Source organism: Orcinus orca, chromosome 12 (assembly GCF_937001465.1).
Source record: "Orcinus orca chromosome 12, mOrcOrc1.1, whole genome shotgun sequence".
In the NCBI taxonomy this organism is placed as follows: domain Eukaryota; kingdom Metazoa; phylum Chordata; class Mammalia; order Artiodactyla; family Delphinidae; genus Orcinus; species Orcinus orca.
The window spans coordinates 47,136,348-47,156,518 of NC_064570.1; the positions used below are offsets into that span (position 1 = coordinate 47,136,348).

The 20,171-nt window shown below is 45.0% G+C and overlaps 1 protein-coding gene across 4 annotated transcripts in view; it reads left to right on the top strand.

The window, feature by feature from the left end:
* The window catches only part of FYN (FYN proto-oncogene, Src family tyrosine kinase), a 276,852-nt gene that overhangs the window by 61,553 nt on the left and 195,128 nt on the right, over positions 1-20,171 (top strand). For 3 of the 4 annotated variants that reach the window (XM_012539555.3, XM_004264712.4, XM_012539558.3), the window contains exon 1: positions 5,319-5,458. The exons of the other annotated variant lie outside the window; for it this stretch is intronic. The gene's annotated coding sequence lies outside the window, so the exon portion shown is untranslated. Of the gene's footprint in view, positions 1-5,318; positions 5,459-20,171 lie in introns of those variants that run through there. 4 annotated transcript variants of the gene reach the window in all.

Consider the following 20,171-nt stretch of genomic DNA (forward strand, 5'->3'; position numbering starts at 1 on the left):
GACCAGTTTCCCAGGGGTCTCCTGCTTTCAAAGTTAAGTTTTTGGAGAATCATTTTTACAAGTCCCAAGAGGCTCACCAGTAGCTAGAACAGTAGTTGTGGGCAGATGGGAGCAGAAAGCCTCCAACCCTCCCAGCCCTGGCGGGAAGATTCTCCTAGATACCACCTCTGTGGCAAGAATTCTTCAAAAGGAAGGAAGAAGAACAGAGAAGAGGAGGAAGAGAAAAGGGAAAATTATAGTAGCAAAGAAAGAAAAAAGTTTTTTAAGTTTTATTTTTAGTTTCTTCTGTTGACAAATAATAAGTGCCCAATGCAAAAAGTTCGGAAAATTAGAAAAGATAAAAAACAAAGATAACCTATAATCTGATAACTTGGAGAAAATCACTGTTAACATTTTTAAGTATGTATTTGCATACTTTTCTTTCTATGAAAATTTACCTATGTAGATAAATTTTAAAATAATGGAAAATACATGTATAAGCATACATATATATATATATACACACATGCATGCATACTAATTTGTTGTTCAGTTTTTTCTCTTAACACTTTATTGTGAAAATCTTTCTACATAAATAAATGGCATCATCTTCATTTTTATGGCTGTGTAGTGTTCTATTACATAGCATAGTTTACACACCAAATCCCTTATTAACAGGCTTTTCTCAATTTTTCACTATGATAAACAGTGTTCCAGTTACTTGCATCACAGGTATATCTTTGCAAACTTGTTCCATTCTTTCCCAGAAGTAGAATTGCTGGGTCAAAGGTATATATATATATATATTTTTTCTTAACATCTTTATTGGAGTATAATTGCTTTACAATGGTGTGTTAGTTTCTGCTGTATCACAAAGTGAATCAGCTATACGTACACATATATCACCATATCCCCTCCCTCTTGCATCTCTCTCCCACCCTCTATAACCCACCCTTCTAGGTGGTCACAAGCACCAAGCTGATCTCCCAGTGCTGTGCAGCTGCTTCCCACTAGCTATCTATTTTACATTTGGTAGTGTATATATGTCCATATCACTCTCTCACTTCATCCCAGCTTACCCTTCCCCCTCCCCGTGTCCTTAAATGAAGTATGTCAGAAAGAGAAAAACAAATACCGTATGCTAACACATATATATGGAATCTGAAAACAAAAAAAATGGTTCTGAAGAACCTAGGGGTAGGACAGGAATAGAGATGCAGATGTAGAGAATGGACTTAAGGTATATGCTTTTTAAAGGGCTTTTCATAAACGTTACTAAGTTGTCCTCTGGAAATGATATACCAATTAACACTCCCACTAGCAGTGTAGGTATCCATTTCCCTACATTCTTTTATGTCTTTGGCCAACTAGGGAGTTGAGAAAACTATATCTTTGCATTGCTTTGGTTACAGGTAGTGTTAAATCTCTTTCATGTTTACTGGCCATTTGGGGGGGGGAAAATGCATTTCCTTTTCATGTGTTTTTAATTAAAGTGTTCATCTTTACTTTCTTGTTGATTTGTCAGCACTCTATATTAAGGATTCTTACCCTTGCTATATGTGTTGCTGTTAACATTTAAGAGAAGATTAAAACTGAAATGTAATTATAAAGCAAGAAAATATTTTAACTAGTAAAATTAAAAATGAGGAAAATGTTACTTTAAAAGCAAGAGAATAAGAAATTAAGCTGAGACAAAATAAAGCCCAGATAGAAATAGGAAAATTTAAGGTGAAAGAAATAGAAAAAGCAGCAGTACCAGTCAAATCAAAGAGAATTTCTAGAACAATGCCTATATTCTAGTTTGTATATTAAAAGCTTTCCATAAGAAGACAGAACTGGGGGCGTAGAGGACAATACGACTTATCTCTGGAAGGCTAGGGACAGTGTCACAGTTCTTTAATCAAGGTCTGTGTAGACACCAGCACAGTAGATCAAAATGGAGAACAGCATCCAAATCTTTCACAGTACTCTATATATTTGTTCAGACCATTAGCTAATCCTCCTAGGAGGCCAAATCCATTTAAATACACATTTAAGAAGGGCAACAGATAAAAAGGTAGGCAAGGAAAGAATTACAAAAACAGGATGAAGTCTTGATAGGAGCAGGTTAATCTGTCATTTTAATTGCATTGTCTCTTCCTTTTGTCCACTAGTTAGATCAAGAAGCTTTTAGAGTTACAGATGCTAAAAAGTGACTCCTCTTGAAGAAACCATAAACAATGAGATGCCTCACACCACCTACTCCAGATTTTATGTAAGACAAATTGAATCTCACATGGAATTGCACGTGGTTTTTCTGAGAGTACATGACACTTTATCTTTAAGATAAAGTGGTTTTAAGAGTGGTTTTTGAGAGTGGTTTTTCTGAGAGTACATGACACTTTATCTTTAAAAAGGAGGAAGGTACGCTTCCATGTCCATTTAGTCTTCAAACACGTAGAATGCGTCAGATCAGTTTTACTATATCCCCACTTTACATATGAGAACACTAAGGACCAGAAAAGATAAATGATTTGCCCCATCAAGGTGCTCTCAACAGTGTGCACTGTGGAGCTGGAATCAGAAACAACCTACACCAGTGCTGTCCAGTAGAAATATAATGTGAGCCACATATGCTGTTTTAAATTCTCTAGTAGATACCTAAAAAAGTTAAAAGAAATATGTGAAATTAACTTTAATATTTTATTTAGCACAATACATTTAGACTATTAACATCTTAACATGTAGTTAATATAAAACTCAATTAGATGTTTTACATTTCTTTTTTTAATGCTAAATCTTTGAAATCCAGTATGTCTTTTACCTTTACAGCACATTTTTTTTTTTTTTTTTGCGGTACACGGGCCTCTCACTGTTGTGGCCTCTCCCGTTGCGGAGCACAGGATCCGGAGGCGCAGGCTCAGCGGCCATGGCTCACGGGCCCAGTCGCTCCGCGGCATGGGGGATCTTCCCGGACCGGGGCACCAACCCGCCTCCCCTGCATCGGCAGGCAGACTCTCAACCACTGCGCCACCAGGGAAGCCCTTACAGCACATTTAAATTTGCCCTAGCCACGTTTCAAATACTCAAGTACATTTCAAGTACTTAAGAGCCATGTGTGGCTAGTAGTTACCACACTGGACAGCCTGGTTCTAGACCAGTGGTTCTCAAGGTCTGGTACCCAGACCAGGAGCATCAGCATCACCTGGGAACTGTTAGAAGTGCACATTCTTGGGCTCCATTCCAAATCTACTGAATCAGACCCTCTGGGGGTGGAGGCCACCAATCTGTGTTTTAACAAGTCCCTTCTGGTAATTCTGATACAAGCTAAGGTTTGAGAATCATTGCTCTAGACAATTGCCTCTTCATCCCAATCCAAATAAACCTAGGACAGCCACGGCAGCCTAGTACTGACGAAGAGGAGCCCATTCTCTTGAGATAAACAATTCTTGGCTAGATAAAGTTGGCATTCTCTTATATGGAAATCTTCTAGTCCTAGTTGTGGTTCCATTTCTTGGGACTATGGAATGAATCATCAACACATAATTTAAACCAGATTTCATTTAACATTTTATTTAAGGAAGAAAAAATTGCCAGTAACCACCCTAGACAATCACCTTGAGTTTAGTTATTAATTTCTCTTGTCCTCAGTTTCCTCACCCATAAAACTGGGATTAATAAATGTTAGCAACTTTAAAATGTACTGTGTACATAGCACAGGGAACTCTACTCAATACTCTGTAACAACCTATATGGGAATAAACTCTAAAAAAAAGTGGATATATGTATATGTATAACTGGTGCGCTTTGCTGTACAACAGAAACTAACACAACATTGTAAATCAACTATACTCCAAAAAGATTAATTAACAAAAAACTAATATTACACAGATTTCTCAAGGGGAAAGTTTCTATATAAATATCTCTCTTAGCTAAAAAAAAAAAAAGTACTGTGTACCAAAAAGAAAAAAGGCAACAAAAGTGACTGCTATTTTAAAACTACAGTTAAAAAAATCAGTGGGCAGGAAAGGTAATATAGATTTTGAGCATAGAAGCAGAAGCCAATCCACTTATATTTCTCAGAACATCAGATTTTGCTGAGGGAGCAAGGTAGGGTTCTTGCCAAAATCATCAAGGAGAATGAATCCGAGTATGCCTTAAAGTGGAACTTTCAGTAAACAGGAATTACCTATAAAGAAAATCAGGAAGCTGACCTTTTTTTTTGTTTTTTTTTTAATGAAGTTACATCCTGCCATAGAAAAGCTGAATAGGAAATAAAGACTGATGCGCTCTCAACTGTATACTAAACCAGCTATTATTTCCATCAAGGAAAATCTGAGCAAAAGCTCAGATTTAGAGAAGGGAAAACAACATGGGAAGGCTGAATGTCATGAGAAACCAAAGACAACCAACGGCTACAATTAAACATGATTTTGGAAAAAACTATGCAAATAAACCTCTACTCTGTGATTGCAGATTTCTCAGTCGCCGCCTGCCCTCTCCACCCCCTACCCCCATTTCCGTAATACTTCCTGCAGAGTTTTTCTTGTAGATATATATACTCCGCACTCTTCAGTTTGACCAGAGAAAACAATTTCATCACCCTAACACTTTTCCAGTTTATTCTCCCACCTTCAAATGAAAAGACACTAGAAAGGCAAGATAGCCCTTTCTCGAGGCAGGTTCCCATGGTTTTGAGGGAATGGCAGATGCCTTTCTGCAGTGGCGGCTGCAATCTTCCGCAAAGCAGAAACTGCAGCTCACACCCTCTTCTTTCCTCACCCTAACCCACTATCCCAAGTCCACATAAACCTTAAAAACACACACACACAACTCCTGCAATCTCGCATTCCCCTCACACCTTACACCGCTAGCAAGCCAGGATGCCCGACGTTACAGAAGCGCTCCACCCACTCGGTGGCCCCACCCATCGCCACCCCGCCCCCGCCCCCAAACGCCCGAGGGGCCCGTTGATAGGGCAGCGAAGCCTGCCACTCTCGCGGTGCGGCCCGCCCCCTCCTCGCTCCCCGCTGGGGCTGGAGGGGCTGGAGCATCAACGCGAGTAGCTGCGAGCAGCCGCGGCAGCGGCTGCGCGTAGTTGCAGTTGCGCCATCTGTCAGGAGCGGAGCCGGCGGGGAGGGGGCTGCCGCGGGAGAGGAGGAGGGGTCGCCGCGAGCCGAAGGCCGTCGAGACCCGACCGCCGACCGGCCGCGGGAGCAGAGGAGAGGCTGCACTCGGAGCCGCGCGTCCACCGCCGTCCGGGCGCGCGGCGCTTCAAGCCGAGCACCGAGGGCTTCCCAGGCTCACACAAAGCCGCCGCCCGCGCCTGGGAGGGATCCGGCCGCCGGGCCGGGGACACCCGGCGCCGCCCCCTGGGCACTCTCAGAAGGCCCACCGGCTCCCGGGCCCGCCGAGGAACCACCGGAGGCGCTTCGGCCGCGCCGGAGGAGGGCGGGGAGAGGACCATGTGAATGGGCTCCGGAGCCTGAGCGCAGCGCAGGTAAGCGGCCGCGGATGCGCCGCGGGGCTGCGGGGATGCTGCGGAGACGCCGGCCGCCGGCGCCCCCGCGCAGCGCCGCCCCCGCCGCGGGGCCCAGCGCTGCAGTCTCTGGGCCACCGCCGTCTCCCGGGCGCCCCGCTGGGCTGCCGGGGAGTTGGTCCCGCTCGGAGTCTTCCTGTGGTCGCGCTGGAGGACACCTCTGCGGGGTGCGGCCCCGAGGTAGCTCAGGCATGGGGGGCGCATTTCCTCGCGGGCGCCGGCTGTGAATAGGAATTGGCTTCGGGGCTAGGCTGGCCCAGACTCCGCCCCCGCCCTCTTTTCGGGGCCCCCCGCGGGGACCCGGGCTGTGTGTGTTGTTTTAATGTCAGGGATGATGTAATCACTTAATAATTGAAGCCCAGTGCTGCTTCCCTCCCCACCCCACTCCATCCCTGCCCCACTCCTCCACCTCTCGGCCTCCTCCTCTTGCGGCCGTCGCCTTCCCCATCGCATCCTCCTGCCTATTTCTGGCACGTCCCTTGCACTTCCCCCATCCTCCCCTCCACTCTTCCTGTGCCACCACCCACCCGTCCCCAGTCCCCCGTGCTGGAGCCGTAGCTCCTCTTCCTCTGACCCCCACATTCCTCCTGCTCCCTTAGGCTCCTTTCTCCTCCCTTCCCTGCTCGCTGGATTTCCTCTCGACTTCCTTAGATCGATGACTGTTTTTGTTTGGTCGCCTCCCCTCTCTTATCTGCGCCCACAGGCGGAGGGGACTGAGCCAGAAAGAGGCCACCGAGCTTGGGCCCAGGCAGAGATTTGCTGGGACTGAGTGAGAAGAGGGATAATAAAATCACCCTTCTTGCCCCTCCTCCCCCCAATAAATCACACAGACTCGCCGGCTGTGTGTGTGTGTGTGTGTGTGTGTGTGTGTGTGTGTGAGACACAAAGAGCCCTTTCAGTGCACAGAGAGGAGACGCACAAAGTACCCAAGGATGGGCGCGATGCTTCTTGTTTCTTTTCCCTGGGGCTTCCCTTTTTCTCAGATAAAGCAGTTGATCTTCTCTCTGAGAGTCTTTCCTGCCACATTTACCAAAAAATAAAAGGCCCCAGATGCAGGGTGGCAGGTGCTGGCATTTTGCTGTATTCATGGACCGGTAGTGTTGACTGGCAGCTGCAGTATTTCTTAGATTTAAGGGGGAAATGATTTCAGCTGTCTGAAGAGTTGCTTTACTTTCAAGGTAGCACCCTCCCCCACCCAGTTTCAACCCCCTCTCATCGTAGGGGGTAGGATAAATTGGTATGGGGGAAGGAGACTTTTGTTTCTGAAAGAGAGTTAAATTGATGTTTGCTAGGAGTGAGGCAGCCTAACTTGCTTCTTCTCTCAAGTCTAAGGAGTACTGAAGTCTTTTGAAATGAAGTCTTGTCTGCCTAGTAATTGTTTTACCCTTATATTTAAACAAGCTCCTGGGGACATTGCTAACACAGCACTAAATTGGTATTTGGAAGACCACTGGAGACTGTGTCTCTTCCCTGCTTCAGGGTAGCCTTCAGACGCCCACATCCTTCCTCTCACCACCAAGTTGACTGTAATACTTTCCACCCTTTGTGCTTTCTCCCGAGTCCCTGCCCCATGGGTACTGTGCTTTCAGATGAAGGGACTCACAGATTTTTGGAGGAAGTGGTTTTGGTAACTATCTCAGGTTTTGGAGGCACTTAGCTATGATCGAAGGATGTAGAGAATCTTTTGACTGATCTCTTAAACCATCTACTGATGTTCCTCTTAAAGAGGAAATATAAATGTAAATCTGGGGGCTTAATGTTCCATTTTGTAAGCCAGTGACTATTACATCCCTAATCAATAATGTCAAAACTTAGGTTGAACCCATTGATTCCTAAGAGCATGGCTCTTTGACTATTATAAGTAATAGAACTGTCTCATGTTCTTCAAGAATTTTATTAGAAAAGAGTTGTTATGGTTCATTAAACATTTACTTCTGCACTTTCTAAGGACATCCATCTTGAAACTTTTTATATTAAAAAAAAGCAAAAGGATTAATGAGCGTACTGTAAAAAAAAAAAAAAAAAAACAAAAACAATGGTTTGTTTGTTTGATGCCAGACCCAGGAAAGAAAGTCAGTGCACAATAAACTTGCGCTCTGTTGACCGAGTTCAAGAGAATGATGAGGTTGAATGTGAACAAACGCATACTCTGCTTTCTGCAGTTTTATTCTATGCTTTCTCCTGGGTCTGGAATCTCCAACCCCACCTGATTTGCTTGGGTCCCGTTAAACCTAGAGCCCAGCTGAAAAGTCTTCTACTCTGGGATGCTTTCTCCATCTTTTCACCTTCAAACAAATCACCATGCATCCAATTTTGTTTTCATACCTCAGCAGCTGGCACATGTCTATTTCCAGCATTAGTTTGAGCAACACATTGGAAGAAGGAACCTGGTCTTATTTATCTTGTTTCAGCAAGTGTGAGCTAGGTCTTTGGTATGTGCTAAGCACTTGGATTAATTAGGCTACTGTTAACAGCTGTAACAAATAGGCCTGCAAAAATATAATGCCTCAAAAGCAATAGACGTTTATTATTCCTCATGTAATAATTCAAAATGGGTATTTCTGATCAGTGGGTGGCTTTCTTCCATGCAGTGATTCTGGACCCCAAGTTCTCCCATCCCATAGCACTCCATTGTAACCTGCTTTCAGCTGGCAGAAGGACAAAAGAGGGAATAGAGGGGATGTACCGACTTTTTAAATGCCTAGGCCTGGAAATGACACCCATCACTTCTACTTACATACTTTACTTGAGGGCTAGTTATATGGCCACATTTAACTGCAAGGGAGCCTGGGAAATATAGTTAAGCCATGTGACCAGAAAAAAGTTCAAGAAGAAATGTATTTTGGGCCAGGAGCTTTGCCATATACTGCCTCTCAACAAGGCACAGTCGTTGCCCTCAAGAAGTTTGTAGGCTGATGAGAATTAAATGGTAACCTAGAGCCTGTACCCATCATTGTCTTGTACCTTTGATTTTATAAGTTCTGACCTTCTCATTTTAAACCTGTTTCCCAAAACCTTGCTTTTTGTCGGTTCTAGTGGCCAGTTCCCACCCAGTAATTTCCTGTAATACAGTGACCTGATGGCTCCTGTGCTGACTTTGATGTGGCTCTCCAGTAGCACCTTTGTTGGCCAAGATTTTTATCTGCTGATTTTATAGACTCCCCAAGTGGCTAAGCGGGTCTTTAGAAATCACAGTCATACCTTCTCTAATTGGAAGAGGAAATTAAACAGACTTGAGAGGAGAAATTTCTTGCCCCAGGCCATGTTCATGGGAAGGGAGCCTCATCTGCCCAGCTCTTCAGTCCCCCCGGGTCCCCTCCATCCCGCAGATACCCTGAGTTGGTGACTGTGAGCCCTGCATCTTCCGTGGAGTTAAGTGAGCTCCCAGACCTCCAGGAGCGGGGTGAACTGCTAGTGTTCTGGATAATCCGTGTTCTCCACAGGCCTTCCCAGGAGCAATTCTGTCTGTACTAGTCATCATACTTAGTTATGCACATGTTTTTGCTATAAACAGTTTATTATATTCATCTGTTCTGCAAACATTGGCCAGTATGTTATTGTGTGCAAGGCACTGGGAGATAGGATTATGAAAATGAATACTTCTGCTGTGTTCTCTCTGTTCAGCTTAGTCTGCTAGAGGAGATAAAAATAATACATAATAACTACTTTTATTGAGTATTTACTATGTGTCAAGCACTGTTTAAGCTCTAATCGTAGCAATAATGGTATGAACACCTGAAACTAATATAAATTGTAAATCAACTATACTTCAATTAAAAACAATAATGATATGAAGTAGTTTCACTTACAATCCCCATTTTACAGATGAGCATTTGAAGCAAGGGAGGTTAAATAACTAACTCAAGATCATACATGGCCAGTAAGTGGTAGAGTCAGGATTCAGGCCCAGTTAGTTTGGTTTCAAAGCCCTTGCTCTTAGCCATGAGGCAATATGCAAAATACTAACTATGGATATAATGATGATATTGATTAAAATGTGTTACATGCCATAAAGGGGGGTGGCGTAAATGCTTTGGCAATTGATACTTTTGGTTGTTGGGAAATATAACTTTATGTTTAAATAAAAAAAAATGTCCATTTCTACCACCATGCTTTCCATTTTAGACCCTCATTTATTGCTCACCTAGGAAATAAAAAAAATAAATTAAAAAATGGGAAAGCAAAGCATGTTGATACTGGAAATACTTTTACTCTGTGTGATTCTTTATTTTCAGCTGGGTCCTTGTGTGTCCCACAGATAGGTCTGTAAGAATTTGTGAATCGTCCTACATATTTACTCATCCAGCAACATTCATTCATTGTATCTACCACTTGCCAGACATTGAACTAGATGCTTCAGAGACGAAGAGTTACAATCCTGGCCCAAGGAACTGCACGAGGAAGTCTCTGACCACTGTGGTAACTGCCGTGATTCTAGGGGTCCGCAAGAGAGCATGAACTCCACAGAGAGGTGGGAAAATGGGGTGGCGAGACAGAGAAGGCCAGAGGAGGAATTGGCCAGTTGAGTGTTGTGGGAAGGCCCCAGAAGGAGCAGCCCAGAAAGCAGGTGCACAGACTTTTTAGGAAACTGCAAGTCGTTCAGGGTGGGTGAGGGTGGTAGAGAGATGGACAGAGGGAGAAGATGGGGCTGGTGGAAGAGTACTTAAATGTCAGGAATGCCATTTAAGAGTTGTAAGTAGAGGTGCCACTTTGGTCTGATTTGTTTTATAAAGATCCATCTGGCCACACTGGGGGCTGATGGCCAGAGGTGGTCAAGACAGATGCAGGGAAGGTAGTTGTGGAAACTCAGATGAGCCATAGATGAGGTGCTGCACGGAAGTGGGGATGGAGCCAAAGAGACAGAATAAGAGAGGGTTAGATAGCATATTGTCTGAGGGGAGAGGCAGAGGGGGGTCCTTGGGAATTAGGTGGAGAAAGACATGCAGACAAGCAATGCAGTAAAAGCAGCAGGGAGTGGGTGTTTAAATGATGACTTTATCATGGATACTTTGGACTTTCCAGTCGAAGTATCTTGTAGGCAGTTGAATAGTAAGGGACTTAGAGATCATGTAGTCCAGCACGTCCATTTTACTTATGAGGAAAAATGAGGCCCCGAGTGGCTAAGTGCCAAGGTGGCAGTCACCACTTAAAGCCAGGTTTCAACCCTTTCAGCTCAGGTGAGGGCTGTGGTCAGGAGCATGGACTCGGGGTGTGGTTCTGGTCTGACCCCTTCCAGCTGTGTGAGCTGGACCCAGTTACCTAAGCTCTCTGTGCCTCCCTTTCGTCACCTTTATAATGGAGTTAATAGTTCCTACCTCAAAGGTTTGCTGTGCGGAGTCCATAATTAATACATGTAAAGTGCTCAGAATAGTACCCCACACATAGAAAAGCTGTGTGTTTGCTGCTGTGGTTCATGTGTGTATATATGTAGATACATACATATACACGTAACATGTGTACATCTGACACATATGCAGGGGACACGGGTTCGTGCCCTGGTCCGGGAAGATCCCACATGCCGCGGAGCGGCTGGGCCCGTGAGCCATGGCCGCTGAGCCTGCGCGTCCGGAGCCTGTGCTCCGCAACGGGAGAGGCCACGGCGGTGAGAGGCCCGTGTACCACAAAAAAAAAAATGTATTCTGTGCAGAAAAGGACATTTTGAATATTTTAGAAAGAGATGTGGATGATTGTCAGTTCTGAATCAAGAATTATTGGAAAACATAGGAAATTAGTTGAAATAGTATGATGGAAAATAGCATTTTTAGCAAGTCTTCTTAAGAAATGCAGAACCTTTTTTATTCTTCAGTAGAAAACATAAAAGTACTTTGAAGTTAGCCCTATAAAAGGATATCTTTGTTTTAGTCAGATAACCAGAGTTTTAACCTATTTTCAATGTGCATCCCTTGAGTTTGACTTCAGAATGTCATCGTGACTTTCTGAAGGTAGAATAAACTGCAGAATAGGAAAAAGCCCCGTGAGTTACGAGTTTCATGCACTTGGTTCCTATGAAAAAAAGGTGATTTGGGTTATTTAGAGGAAAGTAATTTTTTTCCGTGTTTCTAGTTGAGCAAATCTAATTTTTGGCTACTAAAACACATGAGAAGCCTGAACGGTATTATCCAAATGGACGTGGGTGACATGTAGTTCAGACAACTTCGGAGTAAGTGGCGCTCTGGACTTGATTAGAACACAGTAATCCTGGAAGGATATAAATTGAACTGGATTTATGGTCTAATAAAAACGTGGGAAGAAAAGATAATGCTAAGTGACTCATGAAAGTTTAACAACGTTTGTAAGGCCCTGAGTTGGAGAGCTCTCGTTTGGATGAGAGCGTTTTCCCTCTCGTCTCAGCCTGCTTCCAGAATGACCTGCGTCGTGTCTTGCTCAGGCTGTGAAGCAGACTGGAGTCCTGTTGCTGGGTCTTCTTTGGATGCAGAGATCATCACCTGTTGTGCCTCTGTCCACCCGTGACCTTAGGCAGCACCCGCTGGTTTGAGCAAATGAGTACTGAGCACCCATTAACTGTGTTTGGGGGAGAAAAAAAATAAGGTGTGGGAAAGTCTTAGCCCATTGCTGATTTGAATTCAGAAGGCCTTTCCTGAGGACTACTTATTTCTGACCTGTATTGCCCTCTGTGATAGTGTAAAAAAGCACTTAGCACCCCACAGCCACTCACCTCTCCCTAAATATACCAGAAAAATAATCATAGCTACCTTTGTTATTGAATCCCAGAGGCCTTAAGTGCTTTACATACAGTAATTTACTTAGTTATAACAACTCGATGAGGCAGGGTCAAATGGGAAGATTGAGGCTCAGAAAGGTAAAGTAACTTGCCCATTGTCACACGGCTAATTACTAGTGAAGCCAGGTGTGTCTGGTTCCCAAACTTGCACCTGCTTTTGCTCCAAAGCTGTGGTTCTTCGTTCCCTGCGTACTCTCAAGCCTCCCCTTGCCTTTGCATTGCTGTTACTTCTGTGTTAGGTTTTGGGGGATACAAAGGTACCTTTGCCCCCAGGGAAGCCCCACTCCTTCTGTGGCTCCACTCAAGACTTAACCTTCTGGGAAGCCCCCCTTTGGTCCTGTCTCTGGGCTCCCATGGCACTTGGTTACTGCCTCATCATCACCCTCATCGCAGCCTGACTTCTAAGGCAGAGTGGAGTCAGCTGGGTCGGACAGTGGGAAGACACTGGTCTTTTTCCCTGACTTGGGAGCTCTTTCAAGTCAGGGGCTGTGTCTTATTCGTGGTTGATTTGCCAGCTGAACACCCAGCAGTATTCCATGAGGTACTGTCGTTATTATTCCCATTTGATAGATGGGGAAACTGAGGCCTAGAGGTGAAGTGATTTGGTCAGGGTCACACAACTAGTAAGCAGAGCTGGGGTCTGAACCCAGACAGTCAGTCTGGCTCCAGAATCAATGCTCTTAACACTAAATTTGTTCCAACTCTCAAACAAGATTATAAACCGCAGGCTAGAGGCAGTGCCCTCCGCCTCCCAGCCCAGTACCTCACAGTCCACACACAGTAAAGATCACCCTCTTGTTTCTACCATCCACTCTGGCAGAAAGACAAACAGGATATGTCTAACCAGGCCTTATCTCATGATACGGAAAGAGCTTTGGGGCCGTGGTTGCATGACTGTCCTCTGAGGGTCTTAGAGAATGCATAGTCCCAGGCCCAGTTCTGACTCAGGAGGTATGGGGTGGCCAGGGTTGAACACTGACATCTTTCCTGTATATGAGAATGGCCCTGAGGATGGAGCCATTGGGGAGGCAGCTTCTGAAAGACGAGGCATGAAGAAGCACAGTGACTCAGCCACAGTGGGGGGAGCTGGCTGTTGAAGTGGCAAAAAACCATCCATCAGCCAGAGCCAGAGGGAACTAAGCCCGGGGGAGGCTGGGGTCAGAAATCCGTCACAGAAAGACCTCTTACCTTGTATTTTTAAGATTTCTAAGTACCTGCTCCTTTTGAATGTGCTGGTGGGATTTCATCTGATGAATTCAAACACTTTCATTTTCTTCAGAGCTTCCATCTTGGAGGTACCCAAAAATAGTAAGCTTTTCAAGGAGTTGTATAAGGATTCCATCTGCTTTATACTGAAAAGTAGGGCTTTAATGGAAAATTAAAAATGAGTCAGATTGCCTTTACCGCAACAAAGCCCAGGGCACTTTTCCCAATCCTTTCTTCTTTTAATCCCCAGAAAAAGTTACTGAATCTGTATTTCTGTGAAATTCTGCCCAATTGAAATTCTACTGAATAGGCAAATAAACACCAACGAGTTCCTTCATTTCCACACATTGTAGTATCTGTTTGGAAGCAGTAACAATAGCAAATGTTGTCACTTGTAAAATTGGACTTTTATTTCAATTTGAACTGTATTCCAGAAATTGTGTGATACGCTTCCCGTAGCTAGGCATATGCACGCAAGGATATTTGAAAATCACTGATTTCTGTTAAAGGTTTCTCTTGTTTGCTCTCAGAGTTTGGAGGGGTTCACCTTTTTATTGTCTGACCTCCTAGAGATACAAATAGCCCCTCATCATTTTCAGTTACAGGAGCTGAGTTGTTAATGAACTCTCACACTCTGTCATTCTGTACCTTTTATCACCATCTCCTGCTTGAAAATGCCAGTTCTGTAGCTGTACTTTGTGTGTGCCTTTGCCCGATCGATATTCTCGTGATACGTTGTGTCCTTCAGGCTCTCCTGTGGTTTGCAAATAATGATTCCAGTTGCTTCACTCCTACGCTTCCTAGCTTGAGTTGAGGAGGTGGTTGATCCATGTCAAAACTCATGTGCTGGCTGATGTAAATACTGGTTCTTTTGCCTTGTCCCCTAACAACCCAGTGAACGGGAGAAAGGCCAAATCCTTTAGCCTGGCATTCAACGCCTTCCCCCATCTCCATTTTCTGAGGCATTCCTGGCTCACCTCATTCACCATCACGCTAACACTTGATTCTCCAGATGTGAACATAGTATCTCATTAGTATGGAATACGTGTTCTGGCCTTTGCTCTCCTTTCCTGGACTCCCCAGCCCTTCCTTTCCCCGGGAACCCTATCCATTTCTCAAGGCCCAGCTGGAATCGCAGCCCTGGGCAGCTTCCCCTCGTCTCATTCTCTTGCATTGAACCTGTGGGCCTCTCAGTTGCCTCCTAAGAAATGATGCCTTGTGTTGTTAGTTAAATCCTGATATGAGGAATCCAAGGAGCAGAGAATTTCTGTGAGTTGCCCAAGGTCATACATGCACTTCCTCATTTAGTTTAGACTAGAAGCCAGGTCTCCTGGAAATCTGTGTATGTGGGTCCTGCCTTCTCAACAGACCATTGGCCTCATATGTGCAAAAATGTTGGGGTTTTTTGTCCCCCTGTAGCTTGTAGCACACTGTCATTCATGGTGTAGATACTCAGCAGGTATTTATTTAGATAGGCCCTGGGGGCAGAGTGCTGGAATATGTAGCTGGTTTCCTCACCATCTGTGAGGCTAGGCTGGCATCTCCTTGGACATGGAGCTTCTGTAGTTTCTGACGGCACTAGATTCACTCTCTATGGACCCATGTGATGTAGGTACAGGGACTGTCCTATACTGTCTTCAGAACCACCATTGTCTTCTGAGAATGGTATGTGTTTAAAGATCTTTTATCCATAATCTTGAGCTTTTCGTTAAAAATTTAAGGTGGTCGGGGCAACAGTTACTTCTTTGCCCTCAGTCATCAGGTTTTCATCAATAAGATTTTCACCAAAAACAACAGAAAGTTACCGATAGTGCACAATGATGTCCAAGACCAGGGAGAAATGCAGAATGTTTCAAAATCTGGAAGAAACTGGAAAAATACAACAGTGAGTTATAGAAGAGGGAAAAGTGGCAGAATGGACCACTGGTGTTGTGCCTGAAGGTCTGTGGAGCCTGGGGAAACGGAAGGAGGCAGGCTCACCTACTGTGCACCTACCCATGGCTGGACCTCTCACAGTAGCATTTAGCTGAGTCCCTCAGCCACATGGAACCCAGCTGTAGCTGTGAGGGTGCCTTCCTTTCCATGCATTCATTTTGTTCATTTGGCATATCTGGAGAATCTCCTTAGCCGAGACTTAAGGTCCTACAGAGTAATGATTTAACACTAGAACCCAGCCACAGCCTCTGTATATCCTTCCACAGAGTGATTGACAATAAACCTTATAAAATGTTTTCCACGGTTGCGGGGAGGGACTACTTGAGTCATTTCTGTAACAAAAGACACAACAGCACACAGGCAGTGTTTGTCAGCCCCTCATTAAGAGTCTTCTCAGCTCCCTGTGGAAAGCTCTCTGTGATTCCTCATGAATGGCTTTGCCTACCTAATCCTCACCTGGATGCCAGGTTTAATGTATCCGAGGGATGGAGAGCGTTAAAAACACCTTCTGTAGATATTGGCCAACTGCTAACAGCAGAGAGGGGGAAGGGGTGGACCTTATGCTTCACTGTTGCTTGAAAAGCCATTATGGTCTTTGGAAAGCGGTAGTGAACTTTTTTCCTTCCTTCCCCAAGCGCTGTCTATGATTTCAGCGCTTTCCCCGCCCGCCTCCCCACTGCCACAAGCAGCACCTTCAATGTGGGAGATCATGCGCCACTAACAAGATGCACTCTCCCCTTGGCCAGCGTATAATATCACCGCTTCGCGTATTTATCCAACTTGTTCGTGTTCAGTCACTTTGGTATGTCAGTGTCAATACTGTGCATTTTCAGTAGCAAGCTTCTAGAAGGCTGAAAGTGCACCTCATTTAATTTGCTTTGTGCCGTGAAACACTGCACTGAACTGTGGATTTATTAAATGCTTGTAGATCTTGAGTCTAAGCTTCCAAGTTGGGAGATCTTAAAAGTGTTCTCGGTACTTCTGGAATGAGATGCATCTCGAGTAAATTTTCCTCTTGTGGATAACACATCAGGTCCTCTGCATTGGTGGATCCTCAGAGTCATGGGATAGAATTCAGAGTTTGGTTGCACATGATGTTTTAGGTTCCACCTTATGTTTCCCCTCCTTGGTCGAAAATGCAATGATCCCAGCTTCTAATTCTGTCAGCAGGTTAGGGCCAAAGCACAGATAATATGCCATACCACACCCTTCTGTTCATAGAAGTGCGGTTGACCATATAATTCCCTGTGTCTTATGGTTATTATTTCAACAGATTCTTGACTTCAGACTGCTGAGACTTGGAGGTAGTTCTCTAAGGGGCCAAGGATTGCTCACTGAAGGCCGGTGAGGTATGGCTGGGAAGAACCTATAAGGACTACCGTGTCCTGAGCAGAGCCACATGCCTCTGTGGGTGCCAGTAGCTCCTGGGAAGTTCTGGTTAGTTTATACCTAAGGGTATAACAAGGAGGATTGGCGTTTGGAAAACTGCAGCTCCAAACATTCTCTGATTGTACCTCAGCCCAACTATGCCATACGGAGAAGAATCCAGTGTGGCAAAGTGTTGAGAGTCCCCAGTCTAGGGGGCTCAAGGGGAGCCCCAGTGCCATCTCTGATCTCACATCCCTGGCTTGTGACAGAGGTTCTGTCTCCAGGGGATGAAATATCCCAGCCTCCACTGCCACAACAATGCGCCCACGCATTTGAGGTACAGCACTGTCACTGTGGGAGGAGTCTTGCTTGTACTCCCCACCAGGACACTCAGCTGGGCTCTTGGTGCCTCCTGGGTGAGCTAGAACATGCAGAAATGATCCACTAAAGAGGGTGATGTTGGTGAGGCTGGAGAGAGAGGTGTAATGGATGGAAGGGGATCAACAAAGAGTCGGTGGGGGACACGACCTGATACCTGATCACGTCAGGTATAGAAGGAGCCCTTGTATTAGTTTCCTGTGGGTGCTGTAACAAATGACTATGAACTGGGTGGCTTCAAACAACAGGCAATTTCCTCTCACAGTTCTGGAGGCCAGAAGTCTTGATGTTCAGGTGTCAGCTCAGGAAGACTGTTCCCTGCCTCTTTCCAGCAACCCTTGTTTTTCCTGGGCTTGTAAACCCATCAGTACAGATTCTGCCTTCATCTTCACACAACATTATCCTCTGTGTGTCTTTACATGGCCTTCTCTTATAAGGACACTTGTCACTGGATTTAGGTCCCACCCTAATCCAAGATGATCTCATCTCAAAATCCTTAATTACATCTGCAAAGACCCTTTTTCCATATAAGGTCACATTCCCAAGTTCCAGATGGACATACTTTGGGGGGCTACCATTCAACCCACTGTAGCCCTCAAAAGGATAAAAATTAGCAGTAACTCGGAGGGAGAAAGAACAGATGAGGAAGGTATTTGTAAGTTTGAATGACTACTAAAGGGTAGGCACAGTACTTTACATGTGTGATTTTAAACTGTCGCTTCAAGATAGGTGAAGATGACAGTGAAATTTTTATGTGAAAAGCAGTTCAAAGACGTGGAGTGTCCTGAAAGTTTTCAGTAAAATTGGAGGCGGAGCCATCATCCGAGGTTGGAAGATTTGGGGATGGGAGGGAGACTTGGAGAATATAGAAAAAGCCCAAACAGCCAGGATAATATAGGATAATGTGTTAATAGATGGATAAAAAGTATTACAGAGAAATAGTGAGGCTCCTATGGAATTTGTAAGTATTTTTAATGGGTCCCTTTAGCCCAGTTTTGTGACTTTGCTTGGTAGTACTTGTCACTCTGGAATGGAAAATCTGACCTTGTGGTGAGAGTTGGTTTGAATAGTCAAATGAAGAAGATGTTCTAAGAGATAAAGCATCAGTTGAATTATCTGAAAGTAGGGTTCACGCTGGATAGGGGAGTGAGCTGGAATTGGGATGACGGATAAGGCAAGGAAGGGCCTGAGCTTTTAGGGATATGATGGGTGAACACACCCATCATATACGGAGGAGGAGAGGCAAAGGCGAGAAGGCCCTGGGAAGAAGAAACCCAGGAGGTGGAGAGTTCTAAACGATGCTGAACAAGGTGGCTTCCTGTTGAATGGATCCACTCAACAGTAGAATAGAGATCAAGGACAATAATTCTTATATAAAGAATTCAAGAAAATGGAAGCCATAGTTCCCTTTTTGCCCTTGGTTCAAATTATGTATAAATGGTATCTTCTAGAAAAATGACATGTCAGTATGTTGCACTTTTTAAAAATCCTGGATGAGTGTTCTGGGACCTCTGAGAACTTGCATTATGACCAGCTGGTTCAGTGGGGATAATACTTTGAACTAGTATTCAATTTACTTTCCCTTCCTTCTAATTCTTGTTGCCCTGTTAGTCTCCCCCATTGAGGCAGAGGATTCCATTACTTCGGGGGAAGGACAGAGTATGGCCTAAGACAAAGAAGACATTGTTCAGCTTTTGACTTCCAAAACAGAACCTTGAGGCATGTTTGGAGACCAGAGTTAGCCCAGGCCTTCATTTAAGAGAGGCAGGCTTTGTTAGAAGCAAAGTGATTTGCGGATTCCGAGGAGCCAGATCTCAGAAGACGTGGCGTGTATTGTACAGTCAGCCACGCAGGATGGGGAGGCTGCAGGAAGGAGGAAGTGCCTTCCTGGGTTGGAGGATGGAGTTTGTAGAGATTTGGAGGAGGCTAGAGATAAAAAATGAATGGGTCACTGAGATGCCGCACTCCAGGTGGGCGGAGGAGAATCTGCCCCGCCCCCATCTGGTTATCTGGAAGGAAGCCACATTAGAGTGGACCCTGCATTGGGGCATATTTAGGCAGAGACAGCCCTGAGGTGATATGCCTTCCCCTCATTTCCCAAAGCTTACGTGTGATGTAAGAGAAATCCCAACAATCCTGCAGGCCCCCTAGGACAAATGCGGAGGTGCTGCAGGAGCTGGGCGGGAGAGTCCCCGGGTCAGGTTGAAGAGGGCACAGAATGAACTGGGCCAGGCTGAAGACTGGCTGCAGGTTTCCACCAATCACATCAGCAGAACCAGGCTAGCACCCAAAACAAAGGGATGAGACATCCCAGGGAGGCCAGTGAGGGCTTAGAGGGCAGTGCCTGGACCAGGTCCTCGCCCCATCATGTGGTGGTCTCTAATCTTCCCCCTTGGGGAAGGAGGGAGAGGAAAAGGAACACAGCCCTTTTGAAAAGGAACACAGCCCTGAGAGGCAGTCTGAGATGAGCTCAATTTGACTAATTGCCCTGAAGCAACGAAAATTTTAAATCTGAAGAGCAAGTTATCTTGAAGTAGCGAGATTGTTTTTTCTACCATCAGCAGAAATGCAGTGGTCATGATCAAGTTGAATTCAACTATGGAGAAATGTATGCAGCTGAGTGGGAAGTATACGTTTCAAACCTTCTACGTTGCATTTGAGCTGTATTTTAACAGGATGATGATGGTGATGGTGATGGTGGCAAATTTGCTTACTTGTATTCCTATAATATGCTTTTTCCTTTGGGTAAATTGTGGCTTAGCCTACCTGTATTAGGTTCATTTTGGGCAAGAAGTGGGAAGATCTGTCCTCTCAAGGAGCAGAGTTGTCCACCAGATATTCCAAAGTGCAGTGGGGAACTTGGGCTTCCCATTGTTTAGTTGGCGGCACTTCCTCCCCGTGTCCTGGAAGGAAGGACCTCGGTTGCCATGGAGTCTCAGGTCAATGGAAAGTATTAGCATTTCAGGCCTTTCTCTAATGAACTTAACTGGGATGCTGGAGACTCGAAGGTAATTCTTACGGGGTGTGATCCTTTAGTTCCATATT